Source organism: Balaenoptera borealis (genome assembly GCF_965194805.1).
Source record: "Balaenoptera borealis genome assembly, chromosome: 3".
Lineage (NCBI taxonomy): Eukaryota > Metazoa > Chordata > Mammalia > Artiodactyla > Balaenopteridae > Balaenoptera > Balaenoptera borealis.
The window spans coordinates 123,619,874-123,636,960 of record NC_138866.1 but is presented as its reverse complement, the minus strand read 5'-3'; the positions used below and the strand labels follow the sequence as shown (position 1 = coordinate 123,636,960).

General features: G+C 40.1%; 1 long non-coding RNA gene across 2 annotated transcripts; it reads right to left on the bottom strand.

Moving 5' to 3' along the window:
* Positions 1-3,870: 3,870 nt before the first annotated feature.
* LOC309626401 lies at positions 3,871-17,033 on the bottom strand. Of its 2 annotated transcripts, none has more exons than XR_014243159.1 (2): positions 9,724-17,033; positions 3,871-7,840 (listed from the first exon to the last, which is right to left on the bottom strand). It is a non-coding gene; the product is annotated as an uncharacterized lncRNA (long non-coding RNA). The 2 variants fall into 2 exon arrangements; XR_014243160.1 differs by having other exon boundaries at positions 3,871-6,910.
* Positions 17,034-17,087: the final 54 nt, after the last annotated feature.

Below are 17,087 nucleotides of genomic sequence, written 5' to 3'. Positions count from 1 at the left end.
AGGGCTCAACAACATGGACTTCCCTCTCCAAGGCAGAAAGCTCAGACTGCCAAGAGCAGAAGCCAATACTGAACCCTTGCTATCGCACCATTCCTCAGGGCACTGGGGGCATGCCGATTATATTGTACCTCTTCCATCATAATGGGGCAGAAATTTGTTCTCACTGAAATAGATACTTCTTTCTTCTTTCCCTATCCAAAATGGTTCTGCCAGCAGCACCATCTGTGGACTTATGGAATGCCCTGATTCCATGACTCATTATCATGATATCCTATACAGATTGCTTCTCACCAAGGATCTCATTTGAAAACAAGAGAAATTGTCTCAGACTCTTGTATTTCACTAATATTATCACATACCCCATCATCTGAGAACATCTAATCTGGTAGATTGATGGAATAACCTACTGAAGTCATAATTACAGCACTACTTGTGGAACAAACCCTGTGAGGTCCAGTGCCATCTTAACAGGATGGAGTTTATGTTTTGAGCCAGTGACCAACAGATGGTGCTGTTTCTCTTACAGCCAAAATACCCAGGTACTGGAAGCTATTACACCTAATAACCTTCTGACAAAATTTAGTTTCCCTTCTCCCCAGCCATAGACTCCTTTGGTTTAGAGGTCCTGGTTCCTGTCTTAGTTTGGGTTCTTGTCCTAAGACAGGGTCTTGGGTGCAGGCAGTTTACCTGGAAGGTGATTCCAATAAGCACAAGTAGTGAAGGGAGGAAAGTGAGACAGAGAAAGGAGAAAAGCCAGTAAGGTGTGTGATGATGAGCAGGTGATTGCCGTGGACAACTGAAGCCCAGTCTCACCAAGATCCCTCTGAAAAACAGTATGGAACAAGCTTCAGAATTGTCCTTTTGGAGGACAGGAAGGCAAGGCATATACCCACCAACTCCAATTAAAGGACATTAACTCCCTTGCATTTCTGGGCTGTTTTCCTTTGGCAGAGTGTGAGAAAAAACTCACAGGAAGAGACTAGAGAAGGGGGGAAGCTGTCATCGTGCAGGGAGCCTCTATTGCAGCTGCAGGTGACTCAGGTGGACCGAGGGGATATGGACAGAGGCATCCACCTCATCTGCTACAGCCCCAAGGGAGGAGTGCTTTCATGAGGGGACACAATAATGGTCCAATTGAATGAGAAATTGAAACTGACACCTGACTATTTGGGGGTCCTCATGCCACTAAACCAATAGCCAGAGGAGAGGTTACAATACTGGTTGGAGTGGCCAGTCCCAACTAACAAGGGCGATTTAAGTTGCTGCCACACGATGAGGGCAGAGAGGATTCTGGTACCCAGAAGGAATCATTGGGGAATCCCTTGTTTCTCCATCTCTAGTAGAAACGATTAAAGGAAGAACCCAATAAAGGCAAGACCACTGAGGATTTGGATCCTTCAGGAATGAAGGTTTGGCTCACTACCCAGGCAAAGAGCCACCACCAGCCAAATCATTGACTAAGGACAATGGAAGCATGGAATGAATAGTGACAGAAGGAAGTAATAAATATCGACTCTGCCCTTATGACCAGTTATAGAGATGATTAACAGCTATGCATATTTTTGTTCTGTATATATTAATATTTACCGATTATTTCTTTTTTCCCTTTCCTAGGCTATTTTGTACAAAGAAGGTCAATGATATTTAACTTTGCCAATTAGTTCATATGTCACCAGACCCTGAGAAGGCATGGTTTACTGGGGAAGACTGTGAATTCCCTAGAGATCTTGGACTTAAAAAGAGCAATGATGACTTGCCTCACCCATATTGAAGAGATGATGAGGGCATCTTCATTTTTGTGAAGTATAGTTGCATCCTGCTAGAAAGAAGCATGAAGTTGTAATATAGGTGGTAGATATTATGAATAGCAAAAGGCGTGGACTGTGACACTTTGTTTGCCTGTTTGCTCTTGGTCTGTTCCCTGATCTTCCCTGGCTCCACTCTAACTCTCAGGGAACTATATTTCCTAGCATCCCTCGACAAAGGGCTTCCAGATAGATTAGGACAATGGGAGGCCCTGGCAGAACACTGGAGAGTGGAAGGAAGGGAGAATCAGGGTATTTCCCTCTCTTACTCCTCCTTCCTCAGGCAACATCTCCAATAGTGGCTATGTTTTCTCCATATCTCCAGCTCTCACCAAACAGTCCCTTCCTTCATGGTCCAAAATCCTTGCCATGGTTCTAACTCTTGGGTGGTGTCAATTTCAGACAACACCACCTCCTTCTATTCTCCTTCCATCATTAGAAGTGGTAGCAGCTGTGTAATGCTGCCAATCTGTGGTTTGTCTCACTATCTATTGTTGCATTTCTCACCTCTTCCATCAACTGGTATAATTTCCAGAATTAAAAATCCCTCTTCTTTTAAAACGTAGGGTGGATTATGTTTTCTTGACTGTATCCTAACTGATACATAACCTGAGGTTAATCCCATGCTCAGCCTGGTTCTATGGGGTGTTTATAACACACTGGTGGCAGCCTTGGCACACTGACAAGGATTTGAGGCAGTTGTCATCAACTTGGTAGTGGATATAGGCAGAATGAGGTGTAGGCTATAGCTGCTGAAACATGGGTTTGATGTGAAGAGTATACGGTCCAACTCACCCTGGGCCCTTTTAATCTTACAGCCCTCCAGATCTGCACTATCCAGTACAGTAGCCACTAGCCACATGTGGCCATAGAGCAATTGAAATGTGGTTAGTCTGAATGAGATTTGCAGTAAGTGTAAATTATATACTGGATTTTTAAAGTATTTTAAGAAAGAATGTAATATATTACATTAATAATTTTTATACTAACTGCATGTTGAAATGATAGTATTTGGGGGCATGTTGGTTTAAAAATTCATTAAAATTAATTTCACCTGTTTCTTTTTACTCTTTTTAATGTGGATATTAGAAAATTTTACACATGTGCGTCACATTATATTTCTGTTGGACACACTGCTCAAGACACCAAATGGGTTTTTTAAGAAGACAGTAAGGGCTGGTGATGAAAGGAACTCTGGTCAGGTGAATAACAGCTCCCAAAGTTATCCAGGTTTCTGGGTCTGTGAATGTTACCTTATATGATAACGGAATTTGCAGATGTGATTAAGTTAAGGATCTTAAGATTTAGAGATTATCCTAGATTATGCAAGTAGGCCTTAACTGTAAATCACAAGTAAGAGGAGAGGGTGATTTGACCTAGCTATGTGAGGACTGCAGCAGGATACTGTACTGCTGGCTTCAAACATGGAGGAAGAGCACAACAGCCAAAGAATGCAACTCTAGAAGGTGGAAAAGGCAAGGAATCTGATTCTCCCCTAGAGCTTCCGGGAAGAGTATAACCCTGCCAACGCTTTGATTTTGGCCGAGTGAAACGGATGTTGGATTTCTGATGTCCAGAACTGTAAGAGATTAATTTTAAATTAAATTTGTTGTTTTAAGCCGCTAAGTTTATCATAATTTATTACAGCAGCCATAGTAAACTAGTAAAAGAAGCAACATTTCTTTTTTTAAAAAATAAATTTATTTATTTATTTATTTATTTATTTTTGGCTGTGTTGGGTCTTCGTTGCTGCGTGCAGGCTTTCTCTAGTTGCAACAAGCTGGCTTCTCATTGCCGTGGCTTCTCTTGTTGTGGAGCACTGGCTCTAGGTGCACAGGCTTCAGTAGTTGTGGCATGTGGGCTCAGTAGTTGTGGCTCACAGGCTTATTTGCTCTGCAGCGGGATCTTCCCGGACCAGGGCTGGAACCCATGTGCCCTGCATTGGCGGGCAGATTCTTAGCCACTGCGCCACCAGGGAAGCCCTTTCTTTTTTTTTTTTAATTTTATATTCTTTTTTTGAATTAGCATTATCATTATGATAATTATATCATGTTATCATATAGTCTTGTTTGTTTTTTTATTAGAGTTGCTGTTTTATAGATTTCTTTTTTTTTTTTTTTTTTTTTTGGCTGCATCATTTCTTAGTTGCAGCACATGGGATCTTCGTTGCGGCTGGTGGGCTTCTCTCTAGTTGTGGCGTTCAGGTTTTCTCTTCTCTAGCTGTGGTGTGCAGGCTCCAGGGTGTGTGGGCTCTGTAGTTTGTGGCTCATGGACTCTTTCGTTGAGGCGCGAGCTCAGTAGCTGCGGCACGCGGGCTTAGTTGCCCCGTGGCATGCGGGATCTTAATTCCCCAACCAGGGATCGAACCTGTGTCCCCTGCATTGGAAGGCGGATTCTTTACCACTGCACCACCAGGGAAGTCCCAAGAACCAACATTTCTTTGTGTAGTTTTAGGTACCTGCACTTAACATGTGTTATCTAATTTAATCCTCATGACCATCCTATGAGATAGGTATTTTAAAGATGAGGAAACCAAGATATAGAGAGACTAAGGAACTTGCTCCAGGTTTTACATTTAGTAAGAGGCACGATCTGGATTCAAATCTAAAGCCATGTGAAAATAAAGTTCATGCTCTTTCCATGATGTTGCACACATCTCCTCATCTCTCTGGGTTTTGTTTTCCCCACTTTTCTTCGACCACATTGACCCCAGAAGTCACAGGGGTACCTGGAAAATGAGTTAGCATGTTACTGCCACCTCCAGAGGGAGGAACATCCAAGTTGGTCATGTGACTGCCATTTTCTCAGGCAGAAAACTGCTCAGAGGGTAAGTGATTCTGAAGCAGTCAACCAAGGCATACTTCATTCCATTCCCTGGGAGTACTAAATTTAAACCTCTAAATTTAATCTCACAGTGAAGAGGTACTACCACCTCCATCCAAGGGGAGAATCTTGGTGTCAGGGAGGGGTTGAGGATTACATACTTGTGTCTAGCTTCAGCAACCTCATGAATGGGGATGCCATTGTGGTACATACTGGGAATTAACTCAGTCTCCACAGGGTGCATTACAGAGACTGGGTAGCTGAAAAGTACATATTCCTGACTCCTTTGCAACAGGGTTTCTGAATGTGAATTGATTTCTGATAATGGGATGACCTCATGAAATATAAGGCAGAAGTGAGATAAAGTCTAAAGCCATCCTTTTACCCCTTACACTGTCAAGAAAACTTGGGAAAATGTGAATTTTTTTCTGTGGTGGGATTCTAGTAGCCATTTTCCAGCTTTCTGAGTGCTGAGAGACAGTGCAATCATCCACGGTGGCAATAGCAGCAGCTTCTTGATTACAGTTTCCTGACCCCTGGATCAAAGCTATGGGGGTATGTCTTGAATAATTCAAATGATGACCTTGGAGTGTTGGTGACAGTCCATTCTGTATTTTTCTGGGAATAATTTCTAGTAGTCCAGCCTAGATCTTTCTCTCCTAGACCTTATATGCATCAATTTCCTGCAATAAATCTCTTCCTGTAAAAAACACCTAGAGTCGTTTCTACTTTGCATTGAACCTTGACAGATACAGCTGTCAACTGAAAGAGGGAAAATGACAAAAACAACTTAGAACATATTTCATCTTAATTGTTGCTAAAGTGTGCAGATCTAGCTGTTCAACAAATATTCATGAGTATCTACTATGTGTCAGAAACTGTTCTAGTCAGTGAAGAAAGACCAGTGAAAAAGAGGCACACCTGCCTTTTAAGTGGCTTGATTCAGGTTGGAGAGGCCAACACAATCAGGAATAGAGTGTTAGAAATACACTGGTAGGTAAAGTACCCTGTATTATGAGGGTACATAAGAGAGTTGCCTAACCCAAAGCTGGGGTCCAGGAACATATGCTGGAGGAAGTGATTTCTGAGATTGCAAATTAATTAGAGTTCACAGAAGCTAACACTGACTCACTTAAGCAGTAAAGAAATTTGTTTAAGTGATATAGGAATTTGAATATGAAGTATGGATTAGATAATAGTTTTATATCAATGTTACATTTTCTGATTTAAACAATTGTATGGTGCTATGTAAGAGAATATCCATGTTCTTACAAAATATACACCGAAGTATTTACGGATACAGAACTATGATATTTGCAACTTACTCTCAAATGACTCAGAAAAAAAGTGTGTGTGTGTATGTGTGTGTGTGTGTTGCAAGAATAGTTAAGGAACTCCCATATTCCCTTTATTTAAATTTACCAGTTGTTTACACTTTGCCTCACTTGCTTTACCATTCTCCCCCCCAGTTCCTCTCATCCCCTCTCTCCTCTTCTCTATCCCTCTCTTCCTTTCTCAAGGGTATATGATTCCTTAACTATTCTTGCAATGTTGTGTTGCTAAGTATGAAATTATATAAAAATTAAACTTTGTAAACCAAAAAGTGATGTCGAATTGCCAGGAGAGCTAGAAATACCTCAGGCTCAGGACTACCCAGCCAGGAACAATACCCAAAATTCACACCCCAGAGTTTGTCAGTGAGAGCACCACTACTGCTCAAAGAACTTGATCTTTCTATAATGTTGTAGCTGTCGAAGAGTCCCTCGCAGTCTTCCTGTGGCTCACTTCTGATATAGTTTTGGGAGATTGTATCCGGTTAGTGGTGGATCCTAGATAATGTACACACACACTAACTTTAAGGAAGGTGAGAAAGTGAGTATATGCCATTTTCAGCTTCTAGAGTGAGAGTCAGACTTTAAGGTGGGAAATTCTGCAGTCATCAAAAGGAAAGCAAACACTCGATTGAAAAAAAGTGACAACATTCACTAGAGTGCACTTCTTTGCTACCCATGCCAAATATTAACATAAACCCTTCTTCCCATACTTAATCCTCCAGAAGAAAAAATACTGCCAGTTAACATAATGCAGCTGTTCCTTATAAAATCAAAACGTGCTCACTTTCTCCCTAAAAGGATGATAACTTGGAATCTTACTGGTGGCTGAATCCAGCTTATATAGAATCTCTGTGTGATGTTCATTCCTCTTCTGGTTCCATCATGATCCTGTCTCAGAATTCTGTAACCCATGAACAATATTATAAAGCTATCCACCGTCAGCATGCCCTGGAAGAAAGGGATAGAAAAGAAAAGAAAAAATTAGTTTAAATATATGCATGGCAGAACAAGTGAGAAAATGAGGTAGATCCTATCATCTTTATTTCTGCAAGAACTCACAAACCTATTGCAAGGGCAGGAATAGAGACGCAGATGTAAAGAATGGATGTGTGGACACGGGGGTGGAGGGATGAATTGGGAGATTAGGTTTGACATAAATACACTACCCTTTAAAATAGATAGCTAGTGGGAACCTGCTGTATAGCACAGGGAGCTCAGCTCAGTGCTCTGTGATGACCTAGATGGGCAGAATGGTGGGCTGGGGGGCGGCGGTGATGGGCGGGAGGTCCAAGAGGGAGGTGATATATGTATACATATAGCTGATTCACTTTGTTGTACAGCAGAAGCTAACACAACATTGTAAAACAATTATACTCCAATAAAAATAAAATAAAATAAAAATTAAAAAGAAAAGAAGTCACAGGTCTGTAATTGATATTTCTGACTTCCATCCCCTACCACCCATTTTATGTTCTCCTGCCCAGAGCCACCAGCTGCAACTGGTCAGGCTTCATTACTTGGGTTGAACAATCCGAACCCTCATTCCCAAGGGATCTGAGACCTTGATGGTCTTATAAGACTGTTGGAGTCCTCCATTAACTTTACCAGCAGACATGGCAGTACTAAGAGTCAACACCAGGAGATCTGTGAGTCCCAACCATAGTCCTTTAAGCCTCTGTGTTTATAGGTGAAACTATCTCCTCTTGACAGTGAGGATCAGTCATCCCAGCTGGCACCTTTTTTGGCCTGTATTCCTGGTGACATGAAGAGTTTTAAGCATCCAGGTGGTAGTCTTAATTTCCAATCAGTGGAACCATGGTGTGTCCCCTGGTAGAAGCATTCCTCTCATGCTTACCAACACCTCTACACCAGCACACTCTAGAATCATAGGGGTAGAAAACAAAACATTTTCCAGTTTGCGTTATGTGTGAAAGGTACACTTTCCACCTCCATCTTGGAGCCTATACTTTTGCAATGGAAAAAAAATAGGACCATATCTTGGTTGCTGACTTAGAACATATAGCACATCTTGTAGAATAGCACCGTAACCTCGCAAAATCTCCCTACTAGCATTTTAACTGAGTTTTCAGTAGACCATCCTACCTCTCTATAAGACCACTTATTTCCAGGTGATGGAATAAATGATAAGACCAGTGAATTCCATAGACATCAGTTCATTGCCTTAACTCTTTCACCATAAAGGAAGTTTTCTTAGTCAGAAGCAATGTTATATGGGATACCATGATGGTATATAAGACATTTAAGGCTATGGATGGTGGTATGGTCTGAGGCATGGTGGGCAGGGATGTTGAATGATGCCATCAGAGAGCAGTCATCCAAACACTCCCATATATCCTGCTTCAATTCTAGGCATCCTACTTTCCCATCAATGCCCTAATTTTCACATAAGAGAAAGGCTATTATTTCAAAAAGTGCCTAAATTCAACAAATGGAACTTACATTTGGTTTTCAACCATCTACAGGTATAGAAAGCCCATGGTTTTCAGTTCACACCTTCAGTCATGGTCACTGCCCAACACAACTCATTGAAGGATCCCATAGGCTAGTGTTGGTTATATATTTGAACAACAGTTTTTACCATAAAAATGAGATTTGGTTAAAGAGAAATGTATATAGAACAAATGATGAACTTAATACTGGTTACTAGAAAGCAAAACAAAAAGAATAGAAAAAGTAAATTATTGGAAATAATAATTTCTCAGTTGAATCTCCAACAAAAAGGGTTCAAAATATCATATTTAAGTTCCTGAATATAGATGATAACTATAATCACCTGCATCAACTAGCTACCAGTTTAATGCTTCTGATGCCTGAAGAGCACTTTGTTTTGTTTTCACCAAGTGATTGTTCAGCTTGTGTTTGGAAATCTAAGATGACACGAAATTCAACCTAACCTGAGGCTGCCCTAATAGTTACAAGTTCTCCCTTGTGTTAAATGAAATTTCTTCTCACTGAAATTTACACCATTGAAACTAATTTCACATCTTGAAGTTTTTCATGTCATTGTTAATGACATTTCTGCAAACACACCTGATCTTTCATACAGAAAGTGAGTCAAAGTCTATTAAAATCCATTAAAAGTACAAAGTATAGTTATGTATACCAAGATAATCTGTGATTCCATTTTAATGATTTTTATAATAGTTGAAGTTCTCCTATTATAACTTAGGGTTATGTGGTCTTCTCAGCTATTAAAATTCATTGAATGAATGACTTCCTTCTTATTTTGGAGAAGAAATTGGGTGCAGGTAGCTTATTTGGGAGAAGTCTTTAGTAAGGTTCCCTAGAAACAACCTGAGATGGATATTTGTTTGCATGTAACTTACTGAGAATGCACTCAGAACAGACAGGTAAGGGAGGGAAGGAAGCAGGATGGGAAAGGAGCTATGCAAGAATGGAGTTTCAGGTGAAACCTATCTTCAGTCTCATCCTACAAGAAGCTATGGAGTATAAAGTGTACTGCAAAGCCCTTTTTGCCTTGAAGCAAGGGAGTGGAAGTTTTGTACCCCTGCCCCATCTAGATATTAGTCCTGGTCCAAGAAATGGGAAGTTGGTATAACTCCCAGGAATCTCCAGCCCCAGAGGCGTCAAACATACAAGGGAAATCTTCCAGAGAAAGTTGCAGGTATGACCCTTTACCCCAAGTATATGGCAGCTGGGCACTGAACACAAAAACCAAAGTAGTTAAAGGAATCTCAGAAGGTCTGGGTAGAGCATCAGCAATGTCTGCCAAGGCCCACCTCTTGCACCATTCAGATCCATGTGTTTTTCACATTAGGTTCACTCCATTCTATCACAGCTTCTCCAGGATTCTGGTCAGTTATAATTTCTGGCAAAACATAAGAGAGGAGGGTTTGTGAGATGAGCTATAGCCCCTGCTGCTGCAGTTAGACCCTAGGCTATCATTGATACTTATCATCTCTCACCTCTACTGCCCAATCTAGATTTCCCTCATCCTCAGGTAGTGTTTGTGCTGGTCTATATGGTTTGTCTAGTGGGTGACCTAGATCCTCATCTCTGGGGATCCTGAGCTCCTGATTACCATGCCATTAATAGGTCATGGTTGCTGAATTTTTCCATTTACAGTTAAAACTGACCATGGAATATCAAGAGACTCCTTAGTGGATCACCAAAGTGCCAAATGTTTCTGCCTGCTCCATTACATAGCAGTAGTCCAACCTCCTCAAGATATCAAAGTCATTTTTCCCCCACAAGGTGGCAGCTCCTTTTCACTGGCACAAAGACCCCAAAGTGGCAAGGTGGCCGTCAGAGTATTAAATTAAGTTGGACTCTTTGTTCCCTGGTGGAAGAGTCCTCTTTCTGGAAACTAGGATCTACAGAGCCACAGGACCTAAAAATTGTGGGGCTACGAAGAACAAATTCTTCAAACAGTTTTCTGAGAGCTATGGTGAGTGGAGTCACTCCAAGTTCCACTCTTTGATTCTCAGACCCATGTATTGTACTGACTGGGGTCACAGCACCACACAATGACTGCTGGTTTAAGGTAAAGAAGGATAGAGACCCATCCTCACAAAATGCCATCATAGTCAGATGTTCATTCCTTACCAAGGCACAATAGCATAATTGTAGATGCTTTTCAAGGTTAAAATAGAGTTTAACTCTATGCTTCAATAAAATTCTCTGCTACAGATGTCATGACTCTGCTCTAGAACCCAAGCAGTCTTCACCATGACTCTCCTACTAGAATTGCTAGGATAAATACATAATTCTAAATAAATATTGATTTATGAAATAATAATAATAACAATACCTTATAGAGTTTAACATATAGAAAGAATTATAATACATGACAACAATAGCAGTAAGGTATGTGGTGGGTAGTAAATTGTAATTAAAGGGTTCTAAAATCCTTGCATTGTTCAAGAGTTGGGAAAAGTCCTAATTTATATTAGAGAAATTTCCATTAAGTCAAGGATGCATATTATAATCTCTTTTATAACACTAAAAAACAGTAAAAGAATGTACAACTAGCAAGTTAATAGACGAAAAAAATAGAATAATAAAAAGAAATTTTTAAATTTAAATTTTATTTTAAAAAGGCAAGAAAAGAGAGAAAAAGGAACATAGAATGTATTGGACAGGTAGAAAACAAATAGTAAGATAGTTGGTTTAAACCCAAATCTCTCAGTCACTCTATCAAATATAGATAGAATAAATACTCCTATTAGAAAGGCAAAGATTTTAAGACTTAATGTAAAACTTCAACTATATGCTGATTTCAAGAAATACACCTTAAGTATAAAAATACAGTGAGGCTGAAAGTAAATGAATAGAAAAATGTATACTTGCAACCAGTAATCAAAAGAACCCTGATGTTGTTATACTAACATCAGACAAGGTAGTCCTTATGATGAAAGGCTTTATTAAAGGTAAAGATAACATTTCATAATGTTAAAGTATCAGTCCACCAGGAAAATATAAATTTGTATGTTCTTAATGACATAGCCTCAAAATATGCATAACAAAAATTAAGAAAACCAGAAGTAGAGAAACATACAACCATAGTAGGAGATTATGAAACATATCCCTCAGTAACTGATAAAACAAGTGGACAAAATATCAGTATAGATATAAAAGATTCACACCACACAATGAGCAGATGTTACCTAATTGACATACATAGAAAACTGCAATCAATGACTTCAGAATACAGACTTTTTTTTCCCAGTGCACATAGGTGGGAACTCTTCAGAAGTTCCTGAGCAACAGGAATCTGAGATCCAGCCTCTCTAATAGAATAAATAACAGATACAGTCATGTCCGTCTTTCCTCCCTGCAGATTTGTGTTCTAATTCCACTCTCCTATTGAGTGCCAGGTGGGAGTTTGTTTAGCCAGGGCATGTGAGACACATCTCACTTGGGTATTATGAGTAAAAAGTGAGAGCAGAGAAGTGTCATGCTTTGGAGGAGACTCAAAGGTCTAGCTTGTTACTCTCAATTCCAAAATAGATTACATGTTCCCAGAGGTGGGATGGATCCGGTAAAGCACATTTGTGGTGGGAGGTGGAGACACACAACCAGGGAGATAGAAGACAAGGAAAAGCGAATCAGGCAAAAGTGAATTGATACAAAGAAACTCCTGAGATGGAATGTGAATACTTGCTGAGGATTTTTAAGGGCTCCCCAGACCTTGTAGGTCATTCTGGGCTATGCTCCTCTGCTTTCTTGAGCTATTTCAGTGATAGTAGTAGCTTCCTTTTTAATCCTATTTTTTGCATAAGGCATATCTGCCTTTAAAAGTGTACATAATGCATACAGAAAGACTGTGAAGTTCAACACCAATGTTTATAGCAGTCATTTATAAGAGTGGGATTTATGATCATTTTTTTTCTTTTTGCTTATTTGCTTATATACTGATTTTGCTAAAGTAAATAAGTAAGCATGCATTACTTGTGTAACTCCTTTGTTTCTTCACTTACATTGTAGGACAAATTTTTTTTTTCTTTTTTAACAGCAACCAACCTCAAAAGCCCACAGACCTGAGGTTGATCCTGAATCAAAAAAACCGAAGCACCAAGTTCCTGAACACTGTCTTGTGATGGAGCTGGAATCGTAGGAACGTTTTCTCTTTGTCAGTTGGATCTAACAACATGTAAGTCTTGAAGGCCTGGTGTGACTATAAAGCAATCCTGCGTCTGGTTCCCACAAACACTCCAAAACTTATAGGTTCAGGAAGTGGTGTCTTTCAAAGAAGTCACTCTGCTCATATCAGTTTTGGATTTCTTCTCACAAAACTGTCTTCAGAGCTAGTTTAGTAATGCCAAAAGAAAATCAATTTCATTATAATTTGTAAGAAACTCTTTATTAGTACACAATGTTACTCCAGTTTTTACTTCTTTCACTACCTTCTTTAAATTTCATCCCTTCCTTCTTTGTATACTTTGTTTTTACTGCTAATGTGTTTGACTTAAGACTTCAAGGACCTATTGTTGAGAACCTGGGGAAAAGAGTGTGGGAAAGGGTTCTGAAGCTTAATAAAGCCTAGGACTCAGGGAGTGGGGCTGGGAGGGGGCTGGACAGTTTGCACGTGAGGCCCAAAGGTAAGGTGATGTTATAATTTATCACCCCATTCTGGGATACATTCAAGTGTGAATGGGGACATGATTAATAATTATGCCAGGTCAACCAAGATATATGGTCACCCAATGGGTATAGGGAGCAAGTCAGGGAAGGCACTCTGACTATTATCTGTCCACTTGGGCTGCCTTTAGGGCCAGAAATGGGTGTAACTGCCTTAGGGCCATAAATGTGAAATTGCCAGTTGTAGAGGATGGCTTCTATTTGAGGATGGAGCTATCATTACATTTGATTATTTGATCACTGGGACAGATCCATGTTTAATTTAGGGAAATCTCATTCAGTAAGAAACAGTTAAATTGAATTTGTTGGTTACTTCTAATAGGTTATTACAATTTTATGACTACTTACACACTTTTGGATACTCCTTAGAAATGAAAATATTTTCTAGGTATTATGACACACCCACCCACCTACATATTTCCTGTCATCTTCTAAGACCCCGCTATAACCCTGGAATTTTCATATCTCCTTCTCTTCTCAAAAGACTAATAAAAGATTAAACAACCAGTAAAATCCCTCTAATTGTGTGATCATTCAGTCTAAGTTGTTCCTTCATTCACTGCCCTGTAGGCTATTGCTTTGTCTTGTGTTTTCCAACTTTGGAAAAGCTACAAATTCATTCAGTTTGTTGGCCCTTCCACATAAGTTGAGTATTGTGCCAAATCTCATTCATTCTCATGGAAATGGGCCTATAACACAGTGTCCGTACCAATATATTAAGTAAGTATTGCTTTGTTTCTTAAGCCACTATTCATTGTAACACACGTTTTAAAAAACTCAAAATCTACAAATTCCCTCTTTTAATAGTTGCAAAGCTAACTCTGCTATCTGTAGTACATACTTCTAAAAGAATGCCAATAGAGCAGAATTCATTCATTCCACAAAAATTTATTGAGTTCCTCTTATTAGTAGGTGCACTGATGAAATACAGGTGAAAACACACAGTTCCGGACCTCAAGACTCTCAAATTCTTGTAGTAATATCAACAAATAGCTACAGTAGACTGTGCTAAATGCTGTAGCAGAGGAACATACAAAGCACAATAACGGAACAAAGAGACTTGAGAGACCAACAATTTTGCTTGGTAGGGAATTAGAAAAGGCCTCCTTTAGGAAACACTTGTGCTGGGTCTGGAAGGTGGAGTGGAAATTTTCTAGGGGGAAAGAAAGAAAAATTTAAAAATTTGAGCCCTTCTATGAGCCGGACACCTTACATAGAGTATTTAATATACTTCTCTCATAAGACTTATCAGACAGGCTTTTATTATTACATTTTTAATAGAATTTTTAAAAGATTAAGTCATTTGTTCAGTGTTACAAAGTGGGTGAGCTATGGAGACTGATTCAAGTTCTGTGTGTCTGATTCCAAAATTGTCTATGCTCTTTCCATACTGCTTCCCAGCAGGGCAGAAGGGTATATGATTAGTAGGTTTTTGTTTCGTTTTTAAATTTTATTTTATTTATTTTTTATTGTTATTATATTTTCTGGCTGCGTTGGGTCTTTGTTGCTGCACGTGGGCTTTCTCTAGTTGCAGCGAGTGAGGGCTACTCTTTGTTGCGGTGCACGGGCTTCTCATTGTGGTGGCTTCTCTTGTTGCGGAGCATGGGCTCTGGGTATGCGGACCTCAGTAGTTGTAGCACTCGGGCTCAGTAGTTGCGGCACCTGGGTTCTAGGGCACATGGGCTCAGTAGTTGTGGTGCACGGGCTTAGTTGCTCCGTGGCATGTGGGATCTTCCTGGACCAGGGATTGAACCCATGTCCCCCGCATTGGCAGGCGGATTCTTAACCACTGCACCACCAGGGAAGTCCCCTGATTAGTAGTTCTAAATCCTGTATGACACCATCTACATAAAGTTCAAGAACAGGCAAAACTTAGCTATGATGAAAGATGTCAGAATAGTAACTATGTTTGGCAGAGGTGATATTTGGGGAGCAGGAGGGAGACTTTTGGGGTACTGGGCAGGCTTCACAGGTTTATATATGTATAAATTCGTTGAGCTGTACATGTAAGATTTGTGCACTTTATTGTATGTAAATTACACCTCAAAAATCTACATAAAAACATATTTGCTACGTGCTCTGGCTTTTATAGGTCAAGAAAGTTGATCTCTGGATTCTCATAATGCTTTTTTTATTGACAGGCTGCTTGTTGTAGATAATTATTTTTCCCTAAATAAAATGGATTAATTACACGTAATGACAGTGGATCAGTCTTGCCTCTCTTAAGCATAGGTCTTTACTATAATCTGCTTCCTAACAATCCTAACTGCCAAGATCATAAAATTGTGGATTTTAAGAGATGAAGAGCTGCTTAGAGGCTTCTAGAAGGGTTGCCACATGGATCTTTTTGAGACTTTGATGAAAGCAAAACTATAGACCTCCTCCCCAAAAATGTACTATGCACAAAATTTTGCATGGGATTTTGAGATTATCACACCACTTAGGACCCACCTAGCAGCCAAAGATCTCAAATTAAGATTCTCTGAACTAACCCAGTCATTTTCCTACAGGTGAAAAAAATAGGCCCAAGGAAGGAAAGGAGCCTGTTTAGGTGCTGAAGGAAGACAGAACCCAGACCTTCTGATGCTCAGACATTTATGCTGTTCACTCCAACAGCACCTCTTTAGATATCATTATATTTCCTTTGCCCCAAAGCCTCCATCTGGGGAGACCTTGAGTTCAGAAGAACTTCCATAATATCTTGTATCCTACCCTTTGTAATTGGAATCACATCAGGAGCTGGTCAAATTTTACCTTGTGCTTACTGGAGAACAATACGTGCAAAGCTGAGTTGGTGACATTAGTCCTTCTTTTTTCACAGACTGCCTCAAAGCCCAGAACTAAAGTTAAAATTAAAATGTGATAAAAGTGATAAAAGTTTTTCTTTTCTTTTTTGTTTTTTAATTGTTTGTTTTAGAGGAATCAACCCTGAAGTGTTGCCTCTATTTACACTCTGAAACTTAAACTTTATCCTGTGCTGATCTTTGTAACACTGGAAAGATCCCACTGAACTTACTCTTTGTTCTCTAAACTTTTCAATGGTCTCTGATTAAAAAAATAAAATTCCAGCCTGACCCAGGTTTGTTCAATCTGTGCCCGTTCAGTTTTTCAGTTTGGAGCAGAATTCTTGCACCCAATCCAAATAGAGACTGTGAGAAGTGAGAAGACCCAGAAAGCCTTTTCTTCTGTGTGAAAAGGCCTGATCTTAAGTGGACCAATCAATGAAAGAAAAGGGCTCAAGCTGCAGCCTACAAATTACTTTGAGTTTAGTGTGCTTGGGATGAGGTGCAGAAATCACATAGAACTGTAGGTAGACATGGAATAAAAACTATGTGCACATGCATTCTATCTGCAAAGGATTTCCTAGGTACTTACTAAACTATTCCTTCTGCGCAACCATCTTTTGCTTTTCTAGCAGCATGATGTAAGCTTACATTTCTTGAACACTTTACCACATGTGCCAGGTACTGTTCTAAACGCATATTATTTTAATTTAATCTTCATAATAACCCTTTAAGCTAGTCTTATTACTATACTCATTTTATAAATGAGCAAACAGGTTTTCAAAGGCCAAGTAACTTGGCGAAGGTCACAGAACTTGTAAGTCGAGAAATTGAGCATCACATACAAACATCTGGCTTAAGTACTTGGGTTCGTTCGTCCTTCTCTGGTCAAATAAATAAGTAGTGATACATTAAAGACTGGGAAAACCAAAGATTTTCCTAGGTACTGTATTATTGTCACCCAAATCTCCAGCCTTTCTTATTGATGGAAACCGGGTCGGACACACGGAGTGGACAGGGGGCTTCTGGTAGGAACGAGGCTGACGGAAAGAGACAGGGCGGGGGTGGGGTGGGGGCGTGTCTTTTGGAGGGCGTCGTGGCGCAAGGAAAGGCTCCCCCGGGGGTCTCCCCTACCGGCCCCGACCGCCAGCCTCCTGTAGCCTCTGGGCCCGCAGCAGACCGCCACATCCCCGCGGCCCGGCCCCAGCCCTGCGGTCCAA